Here is a 26650-nt window from a genome sequence, read left to right as displayed (position 1 = left end):
ATTTCAAACTACACAGAGATTGAAGTTAACATTTTCACACGCTGCCATGGACCCAAGAAAGATGTTAGTGAAACTATCAGATAAAAGTTACTATATGGGAATGTAAATTGGTAAAGCCACTATGGAGAACAATATGGAGGTTCCTTAAAAACCTAAAAATAGAGCTATCATATGATCCAGCAATTCTGCTCCTGGGCATATATCTGGAGAAAACCACAATTTGAAAAGATACATGTACCCCAATGTTCATTGCAGCACTATATACAATAGCCAGGACATGGAAGCAACCTAAATGTCCATCAATGGAGGAATGGATAAAGAAGCTGTGGTACATATATACAATGGAATATTACTCAGCCATTAAAAAGAACAAAATAATGCCATTTGCAGCAATATGGATGGACCTAGAGATTGTCATACTGAGTGAAGTAAGTCAGACAAAGACAAATATCTTTCTTTCATATCAAATATGATATTGCTTATATGTGGAATTTTAAAAAAATGATATAAATGAACCTATTTACAAAACAGAAATAGAGTCACAGGTGTAAAAACAAGCTTATGGTTACCAAGGGGGAAATGTGGGAGGAGGGATAAATTGGGAGATTGGGATTGACATATACACATTACTATATATAAAATAGATAACCAATAAGAACCTACTGTATTGCACAAGGAACTCTACTCAGTACTCTGTAATGACCTATGTGGGAATAGAATCTAAAAAGGAGTGGATATATGTATACGTATAGCTGATTCACTTTGCAGTACACCTGAAACTAACACAACATTGTAAATCAACTATACTCCAGTAAAAATTTTTTAAAAAGTAAAAAACAGAACTTGTTATAAATGTGGACAGCTAACCTTGGACAGGTTAGCTGGTATTCAGAGCAATAAAAATACATGAACTCTCCCCTACTGAAAACTCCCCCTGCCAAAAAATAAAACATGACCCAGATTCTTACAGTGGGTATCTCTTCCCTATCATTTTGGCCACACAAACCTGGGGAGGAAGGCAGTGTTTGCACAGTATTTTTTATAATGACATCTCTTGGTTTGCTGGTTCAGAATCCATTCCTCCTCCTTTTGGTAGTAGCAACTCGATTTTATTTCCCCCTCACAAGTTTGTGGTGCCCATCTCAGAACTCCAGAGCAATGACAGATCTGGCCAGCCAGCCAGCCACTGCTTCAGAGATGGGCATGTGACACAGGCTGAGCCAATCATCAAACATGCTAAGAGCTTTTTGTGCAGAGGTCAATGGAAGGTTTAGGACCAAGGCTTGATTTCCTGGTGGTCATCTTGCCACCACGTGGGAAGGGCCTTCCTGAAAGAAGCCGACAGAGTAGAGGGCAGAGCTGAGAGGTGGGGAGAGTCCTGATGACTTACCTGTACCCATTCATGATTGTTCCCTCTCCCTGCCAGAGGTTACCCATTCTCCTGAGTTTTGACTTCATTTGAGTTAATCATTCTCTTTCTTTTTAAATATAGTTTTGAAAAAACCCACCTAGATAGGTCTCCCTGAACAGTTATCATTTAATTTTGAAAATCTGAGTTGCGAGTACACACCTAGCTATCATGAGATATTGCCAGAGTTAGATGAAGTCTCCCAGGAGAAGACAAAGAAAACGGTCTGCAGGTTGTAGTCTGACTGCGGCTTCCCTGGGAGTTTACCAGAACCTCTCCTAGGCAATGTCATGAGTGAACCCTGGAGAAGACATGGTGGCAGCATAGTCGGATGATTGGTAGGACAAGCGTAGGAGGCAGGTGTGAGACGTGTGGCAGTTATGTGGTCGGGTAGTACGCTGCTCTCTTTTTATCTGCTTCTCACCTCAGCCTAGGAGTAGATCAAAGCAGACCATGTCTGTGGGGGAAGAAATGAGTCTTCAGCTGGTCTAGGTTGCAAGCCTTACAGAGGAGAGAGGAACTTTATCAATACATGGTCCAAGATAGGTCATGTACAGATTAGAATCTGGGTCAGGTTCACCTGGTTATGAACAATGGCAGGCAGCATTGGATGAAGCCATCGTCATGTCTGTCTCTTGGGTTACACTGCTCCAGTTCTGACTGGTGGGCGTCTGGAGCACAGTAGACAGCCTGGAATCTCCCTGTACCATCCACCCAAGGATTCTGTTTGCCTGCCTTTTGCAATAAATCTCCTCTGTCCTCTATCTTATGACTTCCTCTTTCTTGGTTTGCTCCCTTGTGGAATCCATTTTCCAGTAGCTCCTTGAGAAAGCACGCATGGGAGGTAAAATTTTTTGAAATTTTTCATGAAAATTGTCTTCCTCCTATCCTCCTATTTACTAGATGATTTGGCTAAGTATAGAATTTTAAGTTGAAATTCATTTTCCCTCAGCATTTTAAAGATGTTGCTTCACTATCTTCTTGATTCCATTGATGTTACTGAGAAGCCTGAAGCTGTTGATTCCTGGTCCTTTGCATGTGGCTTTTTTCCCCCTTGAAGCTTGTAGAATCTTTTCTTTGCCTCCTATGTTCTGGAATTTCACAATGATGGGCCTCAGTGTGTGTAATTCATCTGTTGGTCTTGTTTGTTGATCAGCCTTTCCATCTGGAAATTGTGTCCTTCAAGTCTGGGGAATCTTGAATTATTTAGTCGATAATTCTTTCCAATTCCTTATCTTTGTTTTCTTTTTCTGGAGTTTCTATTATTCAAATGTTGAACCTACATGACTTGTCCTCTAATTTTCTCTACTAGTGTCCATCTCTGTCCTTTATGCTTTGTTTTCTGTGAGTTTTCTCCAATTTTATTATTCTTTCTATTGAGTTTTCCATTTCTGTCATAATGTTTTTGATTTCCAAGAGTTCTTTTTGGTTCTTTGAATTATTTCTTTCCTTGTTTCATGGATGCAATGTCATCTCTTTTTGAAATACTCATGATGATTAAGAAATTTTATTTTTTGATGTCTTTTCCATTCACGGTCTGTTTTTCCTTCAGGTTATTATTATTTTTTTCCCTGTTGGTTTTGGTCTTTATCTTTCACGTGAGAATTTTTCTTTAGTTGTTTGCCATTAACCATTTGTTCCTGATTAAGAGCACAGATTAAAAGGCTGTTTGGAAGCTCTGAGTGTGGTATTGGGCCTTGTTGTGTCTTAGCCAAGGTTTCCCCCAAAGCAGAGCCCAAGAATTACACAGAGGAAGCTCATTTAGGAAGTGATCCAAAGAAGCAGAAATGAGGGATAATGGGAGGGAAAAAAGCAGAGAGAAAGCCAGTATAAGTGTTAGATATGTCACCCAGCTGGCCATTGCTGCAGTGACTGGTGCTGCATTCCATGGGATATCCTGAGCCTTGTGGGATGTGTCTCAGAACTGTCCACTCAGGGGATGAAAGAGGGAAGCCTTTGTCCTCAAAGGTAGCCCCACAGATGTTATTGTCCCTGAATTTCTGGGTTCACATGCCTGAATGCTGATACTGAGTGGTTCTGCAGACCCACATAGATGTTAAAGCTGCTTTGGACAGAAAGCAAGATTCAGGGAGGAGATGGGTGTAGATATAGATATTATAAGGAATTGGCACATGTGATTATGCTGAGAAGTCCCATGATCTGCCATCTGCAAACTGGAGACCAGAAGAGCCAATTGTGTCGTTCTAGTCCAAGTCCAAAGGCCTAAGAACCAGGAGAGCCAATGGTGTATGTTTCAGTCTGAGTGTAGGAGAAGACCAGTGACCCAGCTCAAAAACTATAAGATGGAGGGAGTGAATTCTCTCTTCTTCTGCCTTTTTTGTTCTATTCAGGCTCTCAACAGATTGGATGAAGCCCAATGTCTGCTCTACTCAGTCTACCAATTCAAATGCTAATCTCATCCAGAAATACCCTCACAGTCACACCTAGAAATAATAGTTAATATCTGGGCATCCTGTGGCCAGTCAAACTGACACATGAAACTAACCATCACACTTGCTCTGGGAAGCTGTATGGAACTTGATGGAACAGTGGCTGCAACTCTGGGTAGAGTAAGAGGTGAGGCCAAGAGGATTAGGAGCAGTGCACAAAAGGTGTCTGATACATTGATCCTGAGCGTCACTGAAAGGTGACCTGTTTGGACCATTGTTAGGAGTTAGGAGGTCCCCCTGTGTCAGATGCTGTGGGCCTTCCTCATAGACTGAGTAGATTCCTCAAAAAGAGTCTTCCAATCTCCGACTGAAAGGTGAGTGTCACATTGCCAGCATCCTAAGAGCCAAATGGGGCAAGACAATTGGAGTCGCCGAATTTGCTGTGCATCTGGCCTCTGGATCCCCTCATCTCCAGTGTGGTACCTATGCCCTCCGTGTGCCTGGCATCCTTCAGACCAGAGACTCTCCTTGCAGGATAAATCTCCAATCTTCTGCTGGGATCAGGGATAGGATGTGGGATCTAACTGCTTCTCAAACTGCTTTCACTCAGCTCTCCTTATTTTAGCCTTCCCCTCCACCCTCAGTCCCAGTGGTCCCCAGTTCTGGTTTCTGAGCCTTCTGAGTGTAAGTCAGGTTGGATCTCAGCTTTCTCAGGCCTGCTAATTTTTTTTTTTTCCTGAGTTGTACACTTTTTTAAAAATTTTATTTTTAACATCTTTATTGGAGTATAATTGCTTTACAATGTTGTGTTAGTTTCTGCTGTATAACAAAGTGAATCAGCTATATGTATACATATCTCCCCATGTCCCCTCCCTCTTGCGTCTCCCTCCCACCCTCCCTATCCCACCCCTCTAGGTGGTCACAAAGCACCAAGCTGATCTCCCTGTGCTATGCAGCTGCTTCCCACTAGCTATCTATTTTACATTTGGTAGTGTATATATGTCAGCGTTACTCTCTCACTTCATCCCAGCTTGCCCTTCCCCCTGCCCATGTCCTCAGGTCCATTCTCTACGTCTGTGTCTTTATTCCTATCCTGCCCCTAGGTTCATCAGAACCTTTTTTTTTTTTTTTTTTTAGATTCCATATACATGTGTTAGCATAAGGTATTTGTTTTTCTCTTTCTGACTTACTTCACTCTGTATGATGGACTCTAAGCCCATCCACCTCACTATAAATAACTCAATTTCATTTCTTTTTATGGCTGAGTAATATTCCATGGTATATATGTGCCACATCTTCTTTATCCATTCATCTGTCGATGGACACTTAGGTTGCTTCCATGTCCTGGCTATTGTAAATAGTGCTGCAGTGAACATTGTGGTATATGTCTCTTTTTGAATTATGGTTTTCTCAGGGTATATGCCCAGTAGTGGGATTGCTGGGTCATATGGTAGTTCCATTTTTAGCTTTTTAAGGAACCTCCATACTGTTCTCCATAGTGGCTGTATCAATTTACATTCCCACCAACAGTGCGAGAGGGTTCCCTTTTGTCCACACCCTCTCCAGCATTTATTGTTTGTAGATTTTTTGATGATGGCCATTCTGACCGGTGTGAGGTGATACCTCATTGTAGTTTTGATTCGCATTTCTCTAATGATTAGTGATGTTGAGTATCCTTTCATGTGTTTGTTGGCAACCTGTATATCTTCTTTGGAGAAATGTCTATTTAGGTCTTCCGCCCATTTTTGGATTGGGTTGTTTTTTTGATATTGAGCTGCATGAGCTCCTTGTATATTTTGGAGATTAATCCTTTGTCAGTTGCTTCATTTGCAAATATTTTCTCCCATTCTGAGGGTTGTCTTTTTGTCTTATTTATGGTTTCCTTTGCTGTGCAAAAGCTTTTAAGTTTCATTAGGTCCCATTTGTTTATTTTTGTTTTTATTTCCATTTCTCTAGGAGGTGGGTCAAAAAGGATCTTGCTGTGATTTATGTCATAGAGTGTTCTGCCTATGTTTTCCTCTAAGAGTTTTATATTGTCTAGGCCTGCTAAATTTTAAGTTACCATTCATCCATCTATTTTCCAGCTTCTCAAACTGTGTTGCTCTTTTCTCTTGCTTTGCTTTCCTAATGAGTTTATGAAAAGAAAGAAAGAAAGAAAGAAAGGAAGGAAGGAAGGAAAGAAGGAAGGAAGGGAGAAAGGAAGGAAGGAAGGGAGAAAGAAAGGGAAAAGAAATCTGTTTAGTGCAGTTTTGGGATGGAGCAAAATTAGTTGCATGCATGCCATCTGCCACCTTTAGCCTGGAACTGGCGTGCACACATACACATAGCTGCCTCCTTTGTGTCCTTCCTGCTTTAAATTAAATGTCACCTCCTCAGAGAGGCCTTCCCTGACCACTCAACCTGAAATTAGGCCTTCATCGTCATAGCACTTATCACTACCTGGTATTTTCTTAGGTATGGTCTTCTGCCCCATTAGAATATAAGCTCCACAAGAGCAGACACCTCAGTCCATGTAGCATTCCCCAGCTTCTAAAATAGTACCTGGAACATGGAAGAAACTCAATAGCTCTGTTTGGAAATATTTTGAATATCCAATGAGTTTCAACCCTGTGTGTGATGTACCCTGGGAAAAAGAAAGAAAGACTGCCATGTGTGAAGAAGGAGCAGGGTGTATCCAGAAATAAGAGAGAGGCTGCATGTAAGTCATGTGAGTACGAGCAGCAAGAGAAACTGCAAAGCGCAGGAGCAGAGCTGCTGGAATCTGAAAAGGCCTGTATTTGAAAACTGTGTCTCTGACTTGAGTCAAGGTCATCCTGGGTTTTGGCTGGGCCTCCGCGATGAGTTGGGCTGAACCTCTAAGGGAGACACCCTAGGCAAAGGTGGACACGTGGGACAGGAAACAGGGAGGAAAGCATATCCTCCTCGCTCTTCTTTAATTACTACAGGAGGGGAGGAGGACAGAAACGGGAAACAGACCTGGGGAGCTGCAGGGAAGCAGGGAGCGCGGCAAGAAGCTCTGTTCTGCAGTGTGTGAGGCCACACAGTACGTGGGAAATGGGAGCTGCTGCCCATTTTATGTACCAGGGATCCTTACCATCAACCAGGGACATTTCGGGGGCCGTTCACATCCCTGTAGGTACTGAGTGTTGTGTGACCTTTATTTCAAAAAAAAAAAAAAAAAGTTACAGGTGTTTAGTGTAGCAAATGCAGATGACACAATAAAAAAAAATTTTAAAGTTACCTTTCTAATTAGTGTCAGCTTTTAGCTTAGGAGATTTAGTTTATGTTTTTTCTTTTCTTTCTTTCTTCATTAAAAAGGTAATACATTCACGTGGTTCAAAATTCAAAAGTCACAAAGCGGTATAGAGTGAAAAGTGCCCTTCTCACCCCATTCTCCAGCCTCCTCTGCGGTCTCCTCAGAGGTGAGGCGTGTAAACAGATCCTAGTATCCTTCCAGAAATATTCTCTGCCCATCCAGGTTTTCTTCTGGGCACGATTAAATAGGAACAGAAATACTCAAGAGTGGGACTTCCCTGTTAGTCCAGTGGTTGAGACCTCGCCTTCCAGTGCGGGAACGGGGACGGGCCCCCCCCCCCCCCCCCCCGGGGGAGCCAGCGGGGGGCAGGTTCGATCCCTAGTCAGAGAGCTGGGATCCCTCGAGCCTCGTGGCCAAAAAGCCAAAACAGAAAACAGAAGCAGTATTGTAACAAATTCAATAAAGACTTTAAAAATGATCCACATCAAAAAGATCTTAAAAAAAAAAAAGAACTACTCAAAGCACACATACGCAGAGGCCTTTCCTTCTAAGTCAAGGCTAAGGGCTGTGCTCTTCATTTTCGCTGGTAAAGAGACAGCAGTAATAGGACCCAGCGGGGACTGGGGGAGGGAGGGATCTCTTCTCGGTTCATTGGCAGATCACTTAGCATGAAAAGGAACTGTGGTGGAGATAGAATGTGGTCCGCCAGGTGTCAGGTGCTTTTTATTTATTTTTATTTAGGACGGAGCTAGTCTAGGTTTAACGAGGATGGCTAAAGACATGGTGTAGATGTGGCAAAAGAAATTATGACTGTCATGTGTGATAGGGAAAAAAGTTTCAATGTGGCAGAGAACGGCGTTCTCTGAAGAAGGCGCTGTGTGGGATGTAAGCTTGGGAGAAGAAAGCTGTTTTCTGTAAGACACCCAAGGTGTATCTTCTTAAAGGGGAGTCACTCCACAGTTGAACTGTGGAGGTCCGCAATCAAACAAGGAGTAAAACAAGAGAGCTAGATGGTTCCCAGGTGGCATGCCAGGAGGTTGACAGCAATCGGGTGGGACCCAGGTCTGGGGATTAAGTTAGTATGGGTCTGATATTCCCCAATTGGAGGGAGGCCTGATTCTGAAAGTGAAGCACTTCCGTGAAGTCGGGGAGGGAGCAGCTGGCAAATCAGACAGCTCCCCACAACAGGAGATCCAACTGAACCTATCTGGCAAGGGGGCAGTCTTCAAAAAAAAAAAAAAAAAAAAAAACTGGGAGAGGCAGAAAGGAACGGTTCTGGAGTCAGACAACTGGGTTCAATCCTGGTTCTAATACTTCTTAGCAGTGTGAACCTGGGCAAGTTAAACTCCTTGTGCCTCCGCTTCCTAATAGAGCTAATACACAGAGATAATAATAGTCTCTCACAGGGATGTTGCGGGATCACCTGAGTTAACCACCAATGAGGGCTTGGAACAATGACTGGCTCATAGCTAACTCAATATTTTTCAGCCATACCTATTTTTAATAAAGACCTGTTCAGGCCAGTTTTGCTGGCACAGAGGTACTTGGTGATTAATCTGGACAAGCAGAATCATAGATGGATTTCAGGTAGTGATAGGAGGGGAAAAGGGGGGTGAACAATAGCATAGCAAGAACACATCAGGAAGAATGAGGAAAAAGGGTTCAGGGTGGGGCTGTTTCAGAGAAAACAGCCTGTTGCAGGTCTACAATGTTCAACGCTACGTTGTATAAGGGAATTCTCTTGGAAGTTAAATGGAGAAAGTTTAATTTCAGTTCAAGAAGCATTCTTTCTGTGTGTCCACTTGGAGCTCAAATTATATTGCTAAGGAGGATGGCCAGTCTGCACAGAAGGAACCCAAGATCTATGAGTCAGGAGACTTGGGTTCTAGTTCTGGTTCTGCCCTAAGTAGCTGATGCCGTATTGAATCAAGTTAATTAACAACTGTGTCATTTTGAAAAGAAGGGGCCAGACCTAGTTCCTAGGCCTCATGAGTATTTAACACTCTCTTATTCTAATCCAAGAACAGGGTCTCAAGAGAATTTCAGAGTTGCTCACCTTTCCCCAAGACTCCTTCCCTCAAATAAATCCGTTAAGACTAAGAGCATCTAGCGTTCCTTTCCTTTCTACCAGGTCCCAAAAGGAGCAAGATTTCTAAAATGCTGGTATTGGGAGAGAGCCACTTTTTCTTTTCCCATCCATTTCAGGAAGGTTTAGGTTTTCAGTTATTCCTTCGTCTGCCAAGAGTTGCTTCTAGATTGAAGTAGGAAGAAGTAATGAAAACAACAACAGAAAAAAGGTGAGATTTGCTTAAAAGAAGCGAAGCTTGTTTTGCCTGATTCTCTGGGAGAAGGTGGTTGGCAGGTAGACTATGATTGTTCAGGTTCAAACTATCCCTTTAACAAACACTCCCTAAAGGGTGGAATCTGGCCCAACCAGGATTATGAGATACTGATTCATAATGCCGATGGACACCGTACATACTAATAGCCTGCCTCTCATAAACGGGCAACAAGAAGCTTACAAACCCTCAAATAAATGGCATCTCAATTCGGATACTGGGCTAGGGGGATGCGCTGGTTTAAAAAAACTGGCCCTAACTCTGTGACCCTTAGGGAAGGACTGGTTGTTTGGAAGAAAAATCTTGAGTTCTATAGCTCCTCAGATATGGCTGCTTGCCCAAGGGCTATGAACCTGCATCTTGTTTGCTCGTCATCCTGTCAATCATTTTCCTTTTTTTAAAAAGAGAAGACAAAAATCTGAAGTCGAAAACACCGAATTCCAAGCTTTTTCCAGGGGCGAAGCCCGTATCTCTAGGGCACTGTACTAATAATACTGGCCTGGCCTACCCCGCTCCAGGAACCCCCCTAGCCTTCCCCGAGGGGTCCGCACTGCCGGGCGCAAACCAACAGCCCAGCTCCAAACCCAAAGGTTCCATCACCACCAGCCAATCGCCAGCTGGGATCCCTCAAGAAAACCAGAAACACCTACGGAAGGTGAATGGCATTAAGACCAACCTATCCGCGGGGATGCAGCTGAAGGGGTGGGGTCAGAATTGGCCAATAGCATTGAAGTGGTGGTTGTTAGGCGGGAGGAAGACGCCTGCGAGCGTGCGTGGGGCCGCTCCCGGGAAGGGGTGGAAGGAAGCTCGCAGAACCAATGGCCGCGGCGGGCGGGCGGTAGTGCACATGCGTACTGCGACCTGGGGCTGCGGGCGGGAGGCGGGGAGGGTGGGGGAGGGGAGCCGGCAGGAACGCGGCGGAGGCTGCTGCCGTCGCAGCAGCCGCCGCCGCAGCAAAGAGGCCATGTTGTGTGGTGTGTGGGGCGGGGGGGGGAGGGCCGGGGGGGGGGAGGAGGAGGAGGGAGTAAAGCCGAGAGAGGAGACGGGAGAGAGACACCACACACACACGGCACAAGATGGCCGGAGAGGCAGCAGCACCGCGAGCTGTCAGGCGTTTCGCCGCGGCCGCGGGGCCCGCCGGCTGGCGGGGACTCGCGCCCGGGCGGCCCGCAGGTCCGCGGGAGCGAAGCGGCCGCGGCTGGGGCGAGGCGGGCCGCGCGCCGGGGTCGGAGCCCGCGGCAGAGGCGCCCGGGGCGGCCGGGCCCACGACGCGGAAAGCGCCGCTGCGGCAGCGGCCGCGGAGGCTCCCCGGGGCCCGGGCGGCTCGACCCGGTACGGGCGGAAGGCTCGGGCGGGCGGCCGGCGCGGGACTCGGGTGCGGGCGACCAGGAGGTGCTGACCGCGGCGCTCGGACCTGGTGAGTGGCTCCCCGGTTCTTTTTATTGTCCTTTGTCCTTGGGAGGAAAAGCAAAATGTCCTTGAGCGCGCGAGCAGGAGGGGGCGGCGGGCCGGGCCTCGCCGGCCGGCTCTCCCCTAGCGGCCCCACAGGCGCCGCTCTCTGGCTCTCCGGGCGGGAAGCGCCGCGGGGCCCGGGGCTGGGGGCGCGGGGGCCCCCGCTGAAGACCAGGCGGGGGGTGGCCTCGTTGCCGGGACCGGCCCCGCCGGGAAAGGGGCGGCGGCGGTGACCGCGGGCGGGAGCCTGAAGGGGACTGCGCGAGGAGAGCCCTTTTCTGTCCTGGTGAGTTATTTTGATATTTAGGATAAAAAAAAAAAAAAATCCTTTTCAGGTTCTCCGACGGGGGAGCTTTTTAACCCCTTTCCGGTGAGGTGGGAACTCATCTTCGTTTTCGAATTTAAAAGAACAATGGAATCCTGACTACGTTTCAACAAAAATAAAACTTGTTTTTTTTTTTTCTTTTGGGTGTTGGCTTTTAACTCTTTCAAAGCCGATTTTGAAAACGGCTGCAGTGTTGCAGATCAGAAGGTACTTGCTGCTTGTTCAAACCTTTATTGACGTTAAGGTTGTCTTTTAAAAATGCAAGTTGGAGGAGTGCTTCTGGTATTTCAGAAATTACGAAGACAAGTTTACTATGTCGTCAAGGTTGTTTAATGGAAATAGATTTTAATTACGGTGCTAGACGATGACGTTTGATTAAGGTAGTTTATTTTACTGAGTAATTACGCCAAGATTATTTGACATTCTTATGTTTGAACAATGATTAAATCTACTGTTCGTTACTTTTAAAAAGGTCATAAGGAGCCGTTATCTGTAACTTATCACACCTGAATGTTAGACCGTACTTGGGTCAGTTCCTAGACTTTTAAAAGTTTAAGATCATCATTTGATGATTTTAAAAAATAATGTGTATTATCACAAGCCATGGTGGACAGAACTTTTACAAAGGAATATTCTGACACCAAATCTCTTTGTGAAGTTACTTTCTCGTAGTGTAAATATTAAAGTAGGACTGCTCGGTAATGGGCGATGAAGAGGAGCCATATTTGTTGCATTTGTTGCATGCATAAAAATCCAGATATGCTCAAAACGGAACAGTATTTTAATAGTGTATTTTGGTTTTTAAAAAATTTGCAGAGTCCTCTGTATACTCTAGGAATTTAAAAACTTGTCTGAGAGGGAATTTGAGTTTAGTGATTTGAAGAACAAACCACAAATGCACAAACCTTTGTGTGTTTTAGAATATATTTGTCTTCATCCTGCGGTAACTCTGGTGTTGTAGAGGTGCAGATCTATGTAAAAATAGTGTTGGGCAGATTTACGTAGTACTTATAAAATCAAACATACTGGTGTAATGGACTGTGTATCTGAGGGTATTTTTGTCAGTGACATTGTTTTATTTTCCTAATAGCATTCATATAGTGCTATACGTTACATCAGTTGCGCATATCTTGATTTTAGAGACTCTGTTGTTTAAGTAACAATTTTGGTTTTTCAAATCAACATTTCTGAAAATTTTGAACACTGCAAGTCGTTTTAAATTAATATTCTGAATCTAGTTTTTTTTAATAGCGAAATGCAGAATAATTACTAAGCAGTTTAACCTCATAAGATCTTTTTACATGAGAAATGGGGGAAGGGAGAGACTGAAAATGTTCTGGACCCCAGTTTGAAATTGAATAAAGGTCATAGATACTACATGTTTTAGATTTGCTTTAAAGACAAAGCTAATATCCCACTTGGTGAGATCAGATAACTTGTGGTTTAAAAATTTAAAGTAGCCAGTGGCCATTTTAACTTCACTAATTTTTCCTGGAGGAGTTAATTTTTAATTGCTCATAATTGTAAAAGGTATTTCTAGATGGTAGAGAAAATTTTAAGTTGATTTCAGTCTTTAAAAATGGTAAACTTTTCCTTTGTTTTTGTGTATTGCTTGCCATCAAAAGAAGAATAAAAATGAAAACAAGGTCATAATCTTAAATCTGTCCAAAGATGTGAATTTTTTGTTTTTAATCTCAATGCCTTAATCTTTAGTGTTTGTCCATACAACCAAAAGATGAAGAAAATAAAGATTGATAGATATTAAGATAAATAACTGCAACCTTAAAATGTACAGGTAGCGTGTCGATGAGCCATTTCTTGAATTTGTCCAATGATCGTTGTCTCTGGAATATTTTCTCATTGTTTCATCACACTGAAACTTTGGCCAAGAAGTGTTTAAAAATCAAAACATTGATAATCATCTTCCTTTTTTTTTTTTAAGGTAACTTACAAGATTAAAATTAAATTTGGTTGATGATGGTTCTGAACAAATACAGCTCTTATTTGAGGTAAGAGTGGGTAAATTTTTATTACTTTGACATAAAGTAAACTTACTAGGTTTTTATTTTCTTTGATAATGTATATTTTTAGTGAATAGTGATTATGAGTATGAGTAAATATCTGAAATAATGTTACAAGATCTTTAAACCTTTTCATTGTATGAAAAGTGTATCTGCATAGCCATTGTAACTTAATGTGCCTTTTGAATAGTTTAAAATACTGAAGGTCCTTTAAGCCTTTGTTTAGTTTTGGGAACAAGAAAAGACTGATTATACTTTGAGGAAAACCATAACCCAAAGATATGCTTTTTCTTTTTTGCTATCTAATATACTGTGCAAACAATTTAAATCTTTTAAATATTTAAAGAAATAAATTTTGGGGGAAATTTAAGCTGTTATTATTCATACTAACGGATTTTTAGGAAAGAATGGGTTAAAAATCGGGTTTTGTGAGCATAGATGTTATTTTTTCTTTTATGTAATAAAAAGTTTTAAAACACGTATTAGTACTTGGCTATTGGTGGTTCCATCAATAAATTGTTTAGAATATTGTTTTTTTTCCCCCGAAAGGTATGCCATTTTGAAGACTGAGACCGTGGAATTTTATCCTTGAGGATAAAGGAAATCTTTGCGATAGTCTGTGTTTTATATAGCAAGTAAGTAAATGTTTTTATCCAACATCTGAAATCTAATAGCTACCAACAGGAGAATATCACTAAAGTTTGTCAGTGCGACATAAACTGTAGACCTTATCTCGAAAAAGGGATGAGATAAAGCCCATTAAATTTTTTTCCTTACATCAAAGCAGTTTTGTGTTAATGTTAAAATAGTTGATAAATATAATTTACATCAGCAGTGAGACATTCAGTATTTTTTAATTAAATGGTGCTTTAGAATTATGGTTAAATCAGTAGTTGAGTCATCAGAATTACATATCTTTACAATCTGAAGTGTACATTCTTTAGCCATTTTTTTGGTGATGCAGATTACGTTTTAGAAATAGCCTAGAATTTTGTATTTGCAGATCTTATGATTTATCTTAAAAGAACTATATTTCAAAAACTTAATAGACCCTTTCATATTCTAGTTATTATGTAATGGATTTAAAATACTCATTTTACCTGTTTTTATGAGTCTTTTTTCCAAACAGGTGCAAAAATAAGTTATCTTACAGGAAACTAGAATGTGACTAAAGAGACCTCTAATCTGTAGCTTAGTCTTTTTAAAGCATAAAAGAAAGAAATAATTTCAACATGTGTATGGTATTTTGACATCTTAAAATTAGATACATGAATGAAAAAAATATGTACAGAATTTTCAGGAATTACCTCTTACTCTTAACACTGAAAGGGCAAGTTACCGTCAAGCAGTATATATTAGGAAGGGATTTATCAGAGGAAATATATAATGAGATATCTTGGGAAGTGTTAGGAATAGCCAAATAACCAATTAATTAATGTAAGGGCAGGTTTACCTTTGTCCTTGTAGTTTTTGTGGAAAATTCATCGTTGGTGTTGGCTTATTCTGTTGATTCAAATAGGTGATAAAGGTAATATTTTTATTGCTTTTGCTTTAGCTTAATTTTTGCTTTTCAGCCCTTTTGCAGTTTGATCAGATTTGTGTTTATTATAGTGTACAAAAGAAAACCAAATGTTAGACCTTTAACCATTATGTTTTAAAGATATAGCATACATAAAAAAGTTAAGACATCTTTCATCCCAAGGTCGTTTAACATAAATGCCAAGGTTAGGGTTTCCTCTTTGTAAATGATAGGATGTTAGGTTGGCATTCAGATGTAGTTGGGCACTGTTATAAAAATTGAGAATTGGGCCTCTTAAGACACAAATGTATGTGAAGTTTAACCTAAGTTTAAGTATAAATTGGCAGTAATTTATAATGGCCTACCAAAGGCGTAATTTGAACCCATAGAATAAAAAATGAATGGTTAAAGAAGATTAGAAATGTTAAATGAAAATTTTTATCTTTTTTAGTCAAGTATTAATAATTATAAAAATAACTTAGGTGTTGTAGTAACTCCTAAGTTAATGTAATGGAGTATAGTTTTCCTTTTATCACCAACAAGATAAAGGATTATAATAAGTCACATTTTAAAAAGACCTATATGTACTTCGACCTTCATGATAATATTTAGAGTCAGTGTTTTGAAATCTGCTGAGCGAAGCCTGTAAAATTGGCAATATTTTTGGTGGACAGAAATAATGGACACATGGGGGCAAATATAACCGAAGATACTATTGTTTTAAATTACTGCATTTCATAAATACATTGTTTAGTTTACTACTATTTTCTGCTTAAGAACTGAAGTGATCAATACTTAAATATTTGTTTTTATTGTAGCATTTTGAATTCTTGAATCATAAAAGTCACCTGATCAAGTTGGTGATTGGCTTGCATTGCGTTTGTTATTATTGGTAATAACTGTTCAAAAAATTCCCTGGAGTTCCACAGAAGTGAAAGAAGCCATGCCCCATAGTTAACAAAAGGTTTTCATGAACTACGACATAATAATTAGAGGTTGGATTATGTGGAATAGGTAATTTTGAATATAAATTTTCTTTAAAGTTTCGTTTACTGTTCACAGTTTCTTGATTATTTAAAAATTTGGACTGCGGACAACCAATTATTTTACCTTTTCTCCTCTGATTTTCTTCTTTGTTGAGAGGCATAAGGGGAGAAATGTAATTTGAGGACATCTCCATCTTCTGCATTAATGAGAGGTGTGTGATAGAGTGGAAAATATAACTGATTCAGCAGTCAGGAGACCCAGCTTCTAATGTAAATTAGCCCTGTAATCTGGACGTTTTATTCACTGTGGACCTTAGTCTCCTAATTTGTATAAAATATTTGGAGTTTCCAATCTCTTAAGATACATTTTTGCTCCTAAATAGTGTGGTAAAAATAATTAGTGTCTAGTTCTCTTAAACTGGAAGGTAGTTTTTGTAATTTTTGCATTGCAAATCATGGATGTTATTTCTTTGTTGAAGTTATTTGAATAACATGAAACCTGGGCAATAGAGTACCTGACTTTCCTAATTTTAGGCGTTCTAAAATATTAATAAATAGTATAAATGCAGGCGTAATGGAAAGCTGATCTTAAAAAGCAGTTAAGGTGTGAAATTGTCTTTAAAAAAGATTTAGAATGCTGCAATGAAAGCATTGTTTTGAATTTTTTTCTAATAATTTTATTAAATAATTTAAAGATTAGTGTATTTAATGTAACATTTGCAGGTGACCATTGTGATTATAAATGATGATTTATATAGCTTACATGCTTGACATAAGCTATGTAATTTCCCTTAAATCTATATTTCAAAGATAAATATCCTCATCTTACCCACTACCTTTCCCTTCCAGATTGAGCGGGTCAGTACAAACTTTTAATTTTCAAATTGACTTATTTCTGAATATAATTAACCTTTACAACTTAAATTCAAGGATATTCTGAACTTTATAAATACAAACTATGTGATTTGATTGTTTACATAGCTTTCAAGTAGCATGTTTCCTACAATGATTTGATTTATACATTGTGTAAAGCTAGATAATCCAGTGTTTTGGAAAACAGTCTTTGTTTTTTTGAAACTATACCACTTATTTGAAATTGAATATTTCCCAAACAAGCAATTATATCCTTAATGTGTGTATTACATGGTAGTCAAAATCATTTTAATTTAGGTTATCAAGCTAAATATTTTGCTTAACTTTAATGGTTTATGAGTTGTGACAGAGTTTTCTTATGACTGTTAATGACTTTATCACTAGTACGTTATTTTTGTGGACGGTTTCTTGTATTTCACAGTGCTCTCGGATTTTATTCTTAATTAAAATGTAAAAATTGTTTTAAGGACTTTAAAAGGTGACAAAACCAAATCTAAGAAGAGCACAAATGGGCTAGTAATGATAATATTAAGACTTGACTAAAGCTGTCTTTGCCTTTTATTATAAAATGACCAGCAATCAAAGTTGTTATTTATATTATACCTATAATTTCATACTACATGAAGATCCTTGATACTGCAAAATATTAAAGATAGATAGGAGTATGAGCAAAATTACCAACTTTTGTAATCTACTTAAGGTGAACTTGGCTTACCCCCCTTTAAAGGAAGGCAGAGTACTACTTTGTCAATTTTTGGGAAGGAGATCGAGTGGTAGATTACATTGGTGTCAGTAATTTTTGTGGTGGTGCAAAGTGTGATCCAAGTCCTCCTCTGGTTTCGATGCAGTGAGCACCCTGAGCCACATACTTGTACTGGTAGGTAGCCTTTTTATAAGCCTGTTGTCAGACTAATGTGATGGGTTTCCCTCAGACATTTCTTTCATGGGTATTCCTTAAGTCATTTCTGCCCTTCTCTTAGGGGTTAAATTAATTTATTTTACTTGATTGATTTAGGTTTTGTCATTGTTCAGTATAACTGTCTTCTTTATAAGATCAGATTAAATTTGGAAGCTTAATAATAATGCTGTGTTTCTTGTAAATTGCTTTGTTTTATCAACTTGTTGGGAGGATATTTTAGCACCTTGCTCTTAAAATAAATTTTGAAGCAGATCTTACAGTTTCTTGGTTATGACTAGTCAAAATGATTAAAGGGATTTAGATTTGGTAAGATAATCAGGAACTTGTTTTATAATTTGAAAAATTGGAAACCTTGGTCATGGAAAAAGCATTTAGGTAGCTTAGTTTTAGCTTAAATCCTAAACTTCTTTTGCTTTCTAAAAATCCTTAAATTGATACACTTTAATATTAAACTATTGAACAAAGCTTTTTGGGTAGTTCTACCTATTATTGTGATCATTATAATCATACTTTGGCACAGGAGTGACTGGAAAAAGTATATACCTGTATTCTCAAAAATTTGTTTGAGATACAGGACACATCTTCCATGTTTATGAGGTATTTCAGTCTAACCAGTGAAGAGTAATGGTTATCAGTAACCAGATAAAAAGTAATTTTTATCACGCATATATTTTAGAAAGGGTTAGTGTTGTGTAGGTCAATATAATAAGTAGAGGAAAAAATTTGAAATTAGGCTTAAGGTTTCTGTCCTAGAATAGAGTTGATTAAAGTACATGATATTATGAAATAATATAGTAATATTGAAGAGTGAGAAACATGGCCTTGCCAGGTTGGTAATGGAAGCATTCCTTTAGAAGTCTGGAAAGCAGATTAGCTGAAGGACCAGAAGATAAAATAGTTCTGTACTGTTAAGGAAGGAGTGATGTTGGCTCTGTTAAACAGCTATTTTGCAGCCATGGCTGCCTGTTAGGGAGCCCGGATTTTTATCTAGGAAGTTCTTGGGGCCTGAGACATAATGTGTTTTTATAGTAACTTTATTCTACAGGTGAGCCCTGTGAACAGCCAAACTTAAGATCCTCTGAATCAGAACTTTTGATTTTCTGCTTGGACTGTATTTATAAAATACATGTATGTCTCGGTCTTCTGGCTAGTGATCCTGATAAAATGTTGAAGTTTCCAGATCTGTTTTTGTCTTTTTCTGTACATACAATTATATTCTTTTTGATTTCTACAGAAATACGAATCCTGAGGCTGAATTATCTAAGGGGCCAGTACAACGAAATAGATGTTGGTGGAAGAATTTAGTAAGTTTTACTCAATTTACATGTTTAATTTGTTTTTTAATTTTAAATATGACTTTGGAAATTTTGAGTAACTGAGTCAGAGTCTGTAAAAATATAGAGGGATTTAGTGAGGCTTAAAGCAGTACAAAAATAAATCAACATGGTTAGATGTATGTGAAGTTTATTATTAAAATCTTGCGCGTTAATTTACTCCAACCTTTTATTATTTTCTACTTTTTTTTACTGAAGCTCAGGCAAAGTTAAAATGGAAAAAACCCCACATTTGAACATGCTTTTAATACTGCACCCTAGGACTTCCCTGGTGGTCCAGTGGTCAAGACTCCACGCTTCCACTGCAGGGAGCGTGGGTTCGATCCCTGGTAGGGGAACTAAGATTGCGCATGTGCTGTGTGGCCAAAAAAACCACAAAACCCTGCACCCTAGATCTGGGTGTTGGTAAACTCCCCCCTATTTTTATAAGTAAAGTTTTATTGGAACACAGCTATGCGCTTTCATTTACACATTATCTGTGTTTGCTTTCCAACTACAGCTACAGAGTTGAGAGTAGCTGTAGCTAATGGCCACAAACCCTATAAAATACTTAGTATTTTTTCCTGTTAGGCAACCTTGCCTACTCTTTCCCTGGATCCTTCCTTTTTGTCAACTTCACATGTGTAAAACTCAGAAGCCCTTAGGTTCTCTTGGTAATAGAGCGTACTTTTTAATGGATTTCATTGTTAGTAATTCAAATAAATGAAGTAATTATGAGCTTTCCTTAAATTTGAAAGCCCAACAAAGTTTTTTTTCACACTGGGGTTTTGCCTTGATACTAGAAGGTTTGGTTACTACTACTACCGTGGAATTTCTAATTCCCCATCTGAGAAATAGTGGGAAAAGAGTTAGTGGTAAGACTGTAGAAATGAATTTGGATGAATTCTCAAAAGGATTTATTATTGACAAAACTTTTTAGGTATGATAATTATTTAGTAGTTTCATAAAAGTAATTTTTTGAATCACATTCGGGAATCTAGATTCTAGATGATAATCTTTGCTTCTAATTACTACTTCAACTTCTATTGTATAAATGGCTACTAGGGCCTGTAAAATAGTGAAGGTTTTTTTTCGATGGGGGATGGTGAGAGCAGAGATGAAAACTTTCCTAATGTAGTGTAATTTACTGACTTCATGCCTTACATTTTAAAACGATTGCCTGGCACACATAGTGGATGCTCAATAAATACTTGTTGATTTATTGTATATACTTGGCTATTAAACATTATCAACTAGTGTTTTGGGTCTAATCTAGTAAAAAGTGAAATTCATTATTTATAATGCTTTAAATACTAATTTTTAGGTATGCTTGAATGCCAAAACTTTGACTCAGTAAAAACTTTAAAGTTACAAGAAACCACAACTTTCAATCTTTCATAGACATGTAGTCAAGTTTTAAACTAAATGGGATAATGGGGAAGATTTGATTTGATTGTAAAAACCTTAAGTAAGATGACTCTTTCTTAGCATAGTTGAACAACATAGTTTAACAACGTTGTGAACAACAGCTGGCTGGGTTTTTTGTAGTTAGTTTTTATGCCCACTGTATTTAGGACCCAGACTTGTTAATACATTTTAATCCTGTTGAGGAGTCAAGCTATTTTTGGTAATAAGACAAAATATGTGAATTCACTATTAAATGTTTTCAAATTTAAAAACAATATGAAGAAGATTGAAATTATGTCTTAAGTACCAAGAAGCTTAATTACATGATGAGAATCATCATGTAAGCATCAATTTCTGCTTCTTATTGTAATTTTGTACCCATTTGTCCCACTGGTTTTACAGTAACAAATTGTAGTATTTATTAGAGCCACTCGTTTAAAAAATTAAGAATCATTAATCTTTTTCCTTCTACTCTTTCGCTGTCCCGCACATTTTTTGTTGCTATTAAAATGGGGGTTTGCTGGGAAGTAGAGGTAAGGAAATTGAACCCCTCTTAAACACATCCAGTAATGAATCACTTGCTTGCATTTCAGATAACAACTTATTTTACAATATCCCAGTGTTTTTTTGAACAAATTTACTGAATTAGAATTTAAGACCTCCTTGCTCAATTTTATGTTTTTAATTTCTGGATGTACAGTATTTGGGGATTTTAAGCAGTAGCAGGTACTTATTACCTTCTTACCATAGAAGTCTTTTCTTCCTGGAAATTATCTTAGAACAAGCAATTTGTTCTGAAAAACAGAGGGTATAAAATAGTGAACATCATAGTGGAAAAATTCTCCTAACTTTTCATAGTATTAGCTTGAAGCTTGTATGTTTGATGATGGAATTCTAGATCAAACCATCATCTCTTCAGTATGTTTCCAGTGATTCACAAATCTGGAAAGATGTGGAGTAGTAGGGCTTAGATACTAAACCCTACTCAGTTTTCTGTACTGATCTTATTTTAATGCAAAATCAAATTCTCTTTAAAGCAGAAAGTGTTTTGTCTTTTACAAGTTGACCCCATGATCCTATAGTTTTCAGAGATACCACGGCCATTGGAATATAAATTATTTTGATTCATTAAGGTTAGTTTGTAGGTCCTCAGGTACTTTGGTTACTGTGGTATATTGGAGGTCTATTTATTGAGGTCTTTCTATATGCCAGGTAATGTAAAAGCTATAAATGTACTAACTCATTTAATCCTCACTACTACTGCCACGTAAGGTAGGTACTACTGTTACTTCTATTTTTACAGATGAAGAACTGGATTTTGTTACCCAGAAAATTTCCAGGCTCAAAGAACTCATGCCTGCTTTCTTTTCCACTTTTTAACTTTGCTTATTTGCAAATTTAATTTTTGCAAGAAATTGGAATTCCATGAAAATAAATGGATTTATTCCTAAATCCTTGACTGTTTTAGGTGCTTTGATATTTGACTGAGCACTTTTGCTTATTAACAGAATTCTCACTTCTGGGTTTTCATTGGCTTTATAGGAGTGCAGATTGATCATAGCTTTCTTGTAGCATTCTTTTTCTTCTCCCCCCGCTTTTTTTTTTTTTTTACCACGTTAAATATATGACAGTATATGTGATAGCGCGACCAATATGCTAGTATTTTTTAATCTCTATTTTTGCCACACAAGCTGGTGCATTTTATTAATTAGTTTTGATATGGTTTTAATATCATTGGGCTTTCTTTTGAAATTTTTTTTTAAAATGTGGTTTTAAAAAGAAATTTCTTACAGTGTCTGCGATGAGTTTTCTACCTCTTACCTTGTGGCAGAAGAATATAAAGCATGGAGTTTATCACTTAATGTACTAGATTGAATAAATTGCACCTATAGCCATTGAAATGACTGTAGCTTGATATGAATGCATTAATGTCACCGTTCATCATAATAGTATTTACATTCCCAACTTCACTGAGAGCTTGATCCTGCATTGTAACAGTAGAGATCGGGGAGAAATTGGTTTATAATTAACTCTGCAAGAGGAATGATGGTATTTTTATTTTATACTTTTATATAGAAATATGTCCCTTAATTGTAAGGAATGAACAAGTGGAAGATATTTTACTGATATGGGGAATAAATGAGTTATTTTTAGTTCTCCTTTTAAGCTGGAGAGAAATCGGCAAAAAATGTTTTGGGAGAAATAGCTTTCGTTTGATGTTTATTACTGATGTTGTGATGCTCATTTTCAGTATTTTTTTTAATGAGTGGTGGTGTCTCTTGGTTAATCAAATGGTTTATTAAGTAGATTTTTGTATTGTATATAATAGACAAATCCTCATTGTAGTTTTGGAATCAAGGTACTAACTATCTAATGAGCAAAAAATGCCCTTATATTTAATAATCTCCTAGTCAGTCACTCAGACTTTATTGCTATAAATTTAGTTGGAGAGCTGCAAAATTTATAAAGAAGATGACCAGGGTTAAAATTTATTTTTCTAATTATGTTTTATCATGATGAATCAGGACCATTTATTTAATGGTAAAATATCCTGGCTTCCCTTAATCTCCTTACTTCAAATTATTTAAGCAATGAATTTTTTTTAAAAAATGAACATTTGATGTTTTTGCAATGAGAATATTTTATTTGTATTGAATTTGATATCTGATAGCACTTTATGGCAAATATCAAATAAGGCAGGGAGATATTTTGCATTTCTGATCATTTTGTTTTCTAGTGGCTACCTATTTCCTGCATTCTCATATATGTAGCTAAAGATGCTGACATCTGTATTGGCCATTTGTGTGATCTATGCAAAATTAATTAAGATCTGTTGGACTGGAAAACTGTTATATGATCCACTGCTTCGGTTTTTTTTTTTAATCCTTTAAGATTCTTTTCCATATTTAGTTTTATTTGAAGAAGCTTGGAAAGTTTTCTGCATTGAGATTTAGAATCCATAGTGTTGCTGTAATTTAGCTTTCTAGAATTTTTGAATTTGAATTTTTGTTTTCACTTCTCATGTAGACAGTATAACAACATTACATTTAACTATTAAAAATTTGACTCTTCAGTGCCACATTTTTATGGTTACTGTGTATCTGTGACAGTAAAAGAACTTTGTTACTGGTGTGCAGTTTTGCCATGATTCTCTTATTGAGAAGTTGTATGTGCAGCACATACTCAGTTTTATAGTTTAAAGCTGTTATAAAATTATTAAAGCTTTGTGTATGGTAAGAGTATCTTCAAGGTGGGTGGATGTTCTCTGAAGGAATAAGATTATTGATATTCCAACAGCATTTTTTTTCTTTTAATGTTTTCATCAAGCACCCAGTCAGCTTGAAGAGTCTCAAATGGACCCTACCACTGAGAAATCAAGATGGCAGTCCACTATGGGGAATTGAGAAAAATGGATTAATACAAGAGTGCTGTGATAATATACAACCAAGACAGGGTTCTTTTAACATGGATTTCATGAAATGAATGAAGATATAGGTTTCTTACCCAGCACAAATGGACAGTGAATTTGACTTTCTAGAGACTTTGTATCATTAAGAACATTTTTGACATTTGGAGAAGAAAGATGGCACATTAACAGATGATAGTTTGTATGCCTGGAATTTTTTGCAGTTTGATTTGTATGAGTATGATCTTGTGGAATGTTAACTTTAATAAAATTTCTAACACTTTAAAATTTCTCAGTTTGGGCTTTTTTTTTTAAGCTGAAGCTTCATTAAATACTTGGTGTCACCTTAAATAACACTTTGACCTTTACAGTTGCCCAGCAGTAAAGTGTACTGAATAAAGCTGGTAAAATGGAAATGGTGTACTGGAAAATGTTTTACTTGGTTAATATTTGTCTTTTTACAAAGTTGTGGAAATTTATTTGTGCTTTAAAAGATGGTTGTCCAGTTAAAATGCTATTTTATGCTTTCTTGAAACATCTTACAAAATAGGTTAACCAGTGGGTAATAATAGTATGTTTAATTTGCTGTGCGATTTTAATGAACTTTTAAAACAAAATGTCTTTTGCCTCAAAATTCAGCATGAGTGATACAGTATTTTTCTGACTTATTTTGTTTTGATGGAAAAGGTCCCTTTTACCTATATGATTATTAAATATTATAAATAAAACATCTTGAAGAATATCTGAACATTTAAATTAAACTGAATCCTCCTATTGTCTTAATACTTAATATTAGGTGAAGAGGTGTTGGATTTATAAGGGAAGGTAGGGAGGTCCTTAGAGTATTCACAAAAGGACTTAAAATTTTGGTGGCAATAATGTCTGCAATAGATTTTATAAAATAGGATTGATAATTGTATTTTTCTTACTCTGTACATTTAGGAACTTAGAGTAAATGAACCACACTATGTCATAGATAACTTACGTTTGAATCCTAGGTAAATACTGGTTTCATTCATTGATGACTAGAATCAGTTTCAGTTACTATTATGGGGTGTAGTAGGCTTTATTTTGATAAACCAAATGAATTGTTGATTATATTTTGCCGTTATACAGAGAACAAGTAATAGTGCAGCTTTAATTTTCTTTTGGTGAGAAAGTGTTAATCATACCATGTTTGTGATTAATGTCAAATACCAGGGTATACACGTCGATGATCAATATATATGCAGTATTTGTTCTCATTGGCTGATTTGAGTTGGTTGGTTTGTATAAATCAAAAGTGAGATTTTTGATTTTGGTAGAGAATTATCTTGTAGAAAGTATGGGATTGAAGCTGGGTTTTGATTATGGATTTTACATTTACCTAGGTGCGACATTGTTGCTTTTGTTGGGTATAGACCTAAAATGGATTTCTCAGTGAGGGAAGGGCATTGTTCTGGCAGATAACAATGTTGAATAAGGAAAGTTGATTTGATTTTTTTTGGATGTGTGAATGTTTTCTTGGGGTGCTTGTTGAGAAAGTGTTGAATAATTTGGTTTTGGCATTAGTAAATTTGTTTCCTTAGATCTCATGGTTTTGATATTTAGGAGAATTTGCCCTGTGACATTACTTTGATAACTTTCCATCAGATGTGACAGATTGTTATTAGTTTACCATTGTTGAAATGGGTATATACTTAGAATTTGATTTGAAATACAAGGGAATGGTTGAGATATATGTGTTGTGTTGGTTTTGGAAGTGGAGTTTCTTGGGTTTTTTTCATGGTAGTTCCATGCTCTTGAATTTAAGAACATTGTTTTGCCCAAATCAGTGTGGTATGAGAATTTTTTGGGTAAGGTTTTGGCAAGGTTATATAATGGGTTAAAGAATTTTGTTAAAGTACGAAGAAAATTTGAGATTCTTGAATAAAAACTAGTTGCATTAATTTTTGCCCTAATGCAACTGAACACTAGGGAGGCGCTCTTGAGTTGTACCCCTTTCTTCCAGTTGGGATGGAAAATTCCCCCTTAAACTTAGTCCTTAGATAATTTTTGGGCTTCCTAAAGAAGGCAAGACTTGAATTTAATTTATTAAGTTGAGGTTTTGCTTTTATTTAGAAATCATTTTACCCATGGTGGGGGGTAGTTTTTAAAAAGATTAATACTTAAGCTGAGCTTTATATTCTCTAAGAATTATCCCTCTTTCAAAATGGCTTGATAAAACACCACTTCCTGTCCAGAGAGGAAGTTATTTTAGCTCAAGGACTGAAATATTTAGCAGATCTTTAGACAAAAGGAACAAATTACATTTCTCTCTGGCTTAAAAAGGGTGCTTGAGCCAGAGGGGGTTAAGAAACCCTCCCCCCTTCCCCTGATGGGGTGGTCTGGAGGGGCAGGGAGGGGTGGGGGTAGGGGTCCTTAGGCTCCCTGGGATGGAGGATCTTTTTTTTTTTTTTTTTTTTTTGGTGGAGATGAAGGGGTGGGTCTATGGTACATCACCTGAGTTGTGGGGTAAATGTAGAGAGTGTCAATCAAAGGCAGAGCTCTCAGAGCTGGGAAGGAGGCTCTAGATGGCGGCTGTGCCTTAGAGAGAGCGCGCTCTGCTCCCTGCCTTCGCCTCACTTTACGCAACTTTCCCTAACTTTCAGGCAGCCTCAGGGGGCCCCCGCAGCCCCCTGCCTGTCCTAGTGACTTACTGGGGTCGATTCGAACCTTTTTTAGGGAGAAAAGCAGCTTTTGGGAGCTTTCTTTTCGTGCCTTGTTGGAAAGAAGCAGCCGTACTGAGAGCCCAGGTCGTTGTTTTTTCCAGCTTAGAAGCCATGGCGCACCTCCATTTTTGTGCGCTCTCCTAATGAGGTTTTTTTTCTTCCGGACCCGTTTCAGGATTAATTGTTGCTGTATTTTTTTGACCAGTTAACATATTTGAGGATAATTTTATTTATTTTTTGTTTTTTAACGGAGAATTTTGTTTTTATTTTTAATTATTTGGATCTGATATTTTTCTACTACTAGATAGGACTCTTGCTTTGGACCTACTACATGGATCAGGTAAGT

At 38.1% G+C, this 26650-nt stretch overlaps 1 protein-coding gene across 10 annotated transcripts in view; it reads left to right on the top strand.

The window, feature by feature from the left end:
- The first annotated feature begins 10416 nt into the window (after positions 1-10416).
- Positions 10417-26650, top strand: part of CHD2 (chromodomain helicase DNA binding protein 2) — a 135568-nt gene continuing 119334 nt past the window's right edge. For 4 of the 10 annotated variants that reach the window (XM_082387822.1, XM_082387818.1, XM_082387813.1 and 1 more), the window contains exons 1-6: positions 10417-10810; positions 11181-11377; positions 13113-13179; positions 13741-13826; positions 18723-18792; positions 23536-26644. The gene's annotated coding sequence lies outside the window, so the exon portion shown is untranslated. Of the gene's footprint in view, positions 10811-10833; positions 11132-11180; positions 11378-13112; positions 13180-13740; positions 13827-16560; positions 17447-18722; positions 18793-23505; positions 26645-26650 lie in introns of those variants that run through there. The other 6 variants (XM_082387828.1, XM_082387829.1, XM_082387831.1 and 3 more) reach the window with 6 other exon arrangements.

The sequence above is a fragment of the Balaenoptera borealis genome, assembly GCF_965194805.1.
Source record: "Balaenoptera borealis genome assembly, chromosome: 3".
NCBI lineage: Eukaryota > Metazoa > Chordata > Mammalia > Artiodactyla > Balaenopteridae > Balaenoptera > Balaenoptera borealis.
Note: the sequence above shows the minus strand (reverse complement) of the source record. Positions and strands in the feature narration are given on the sequence as shown.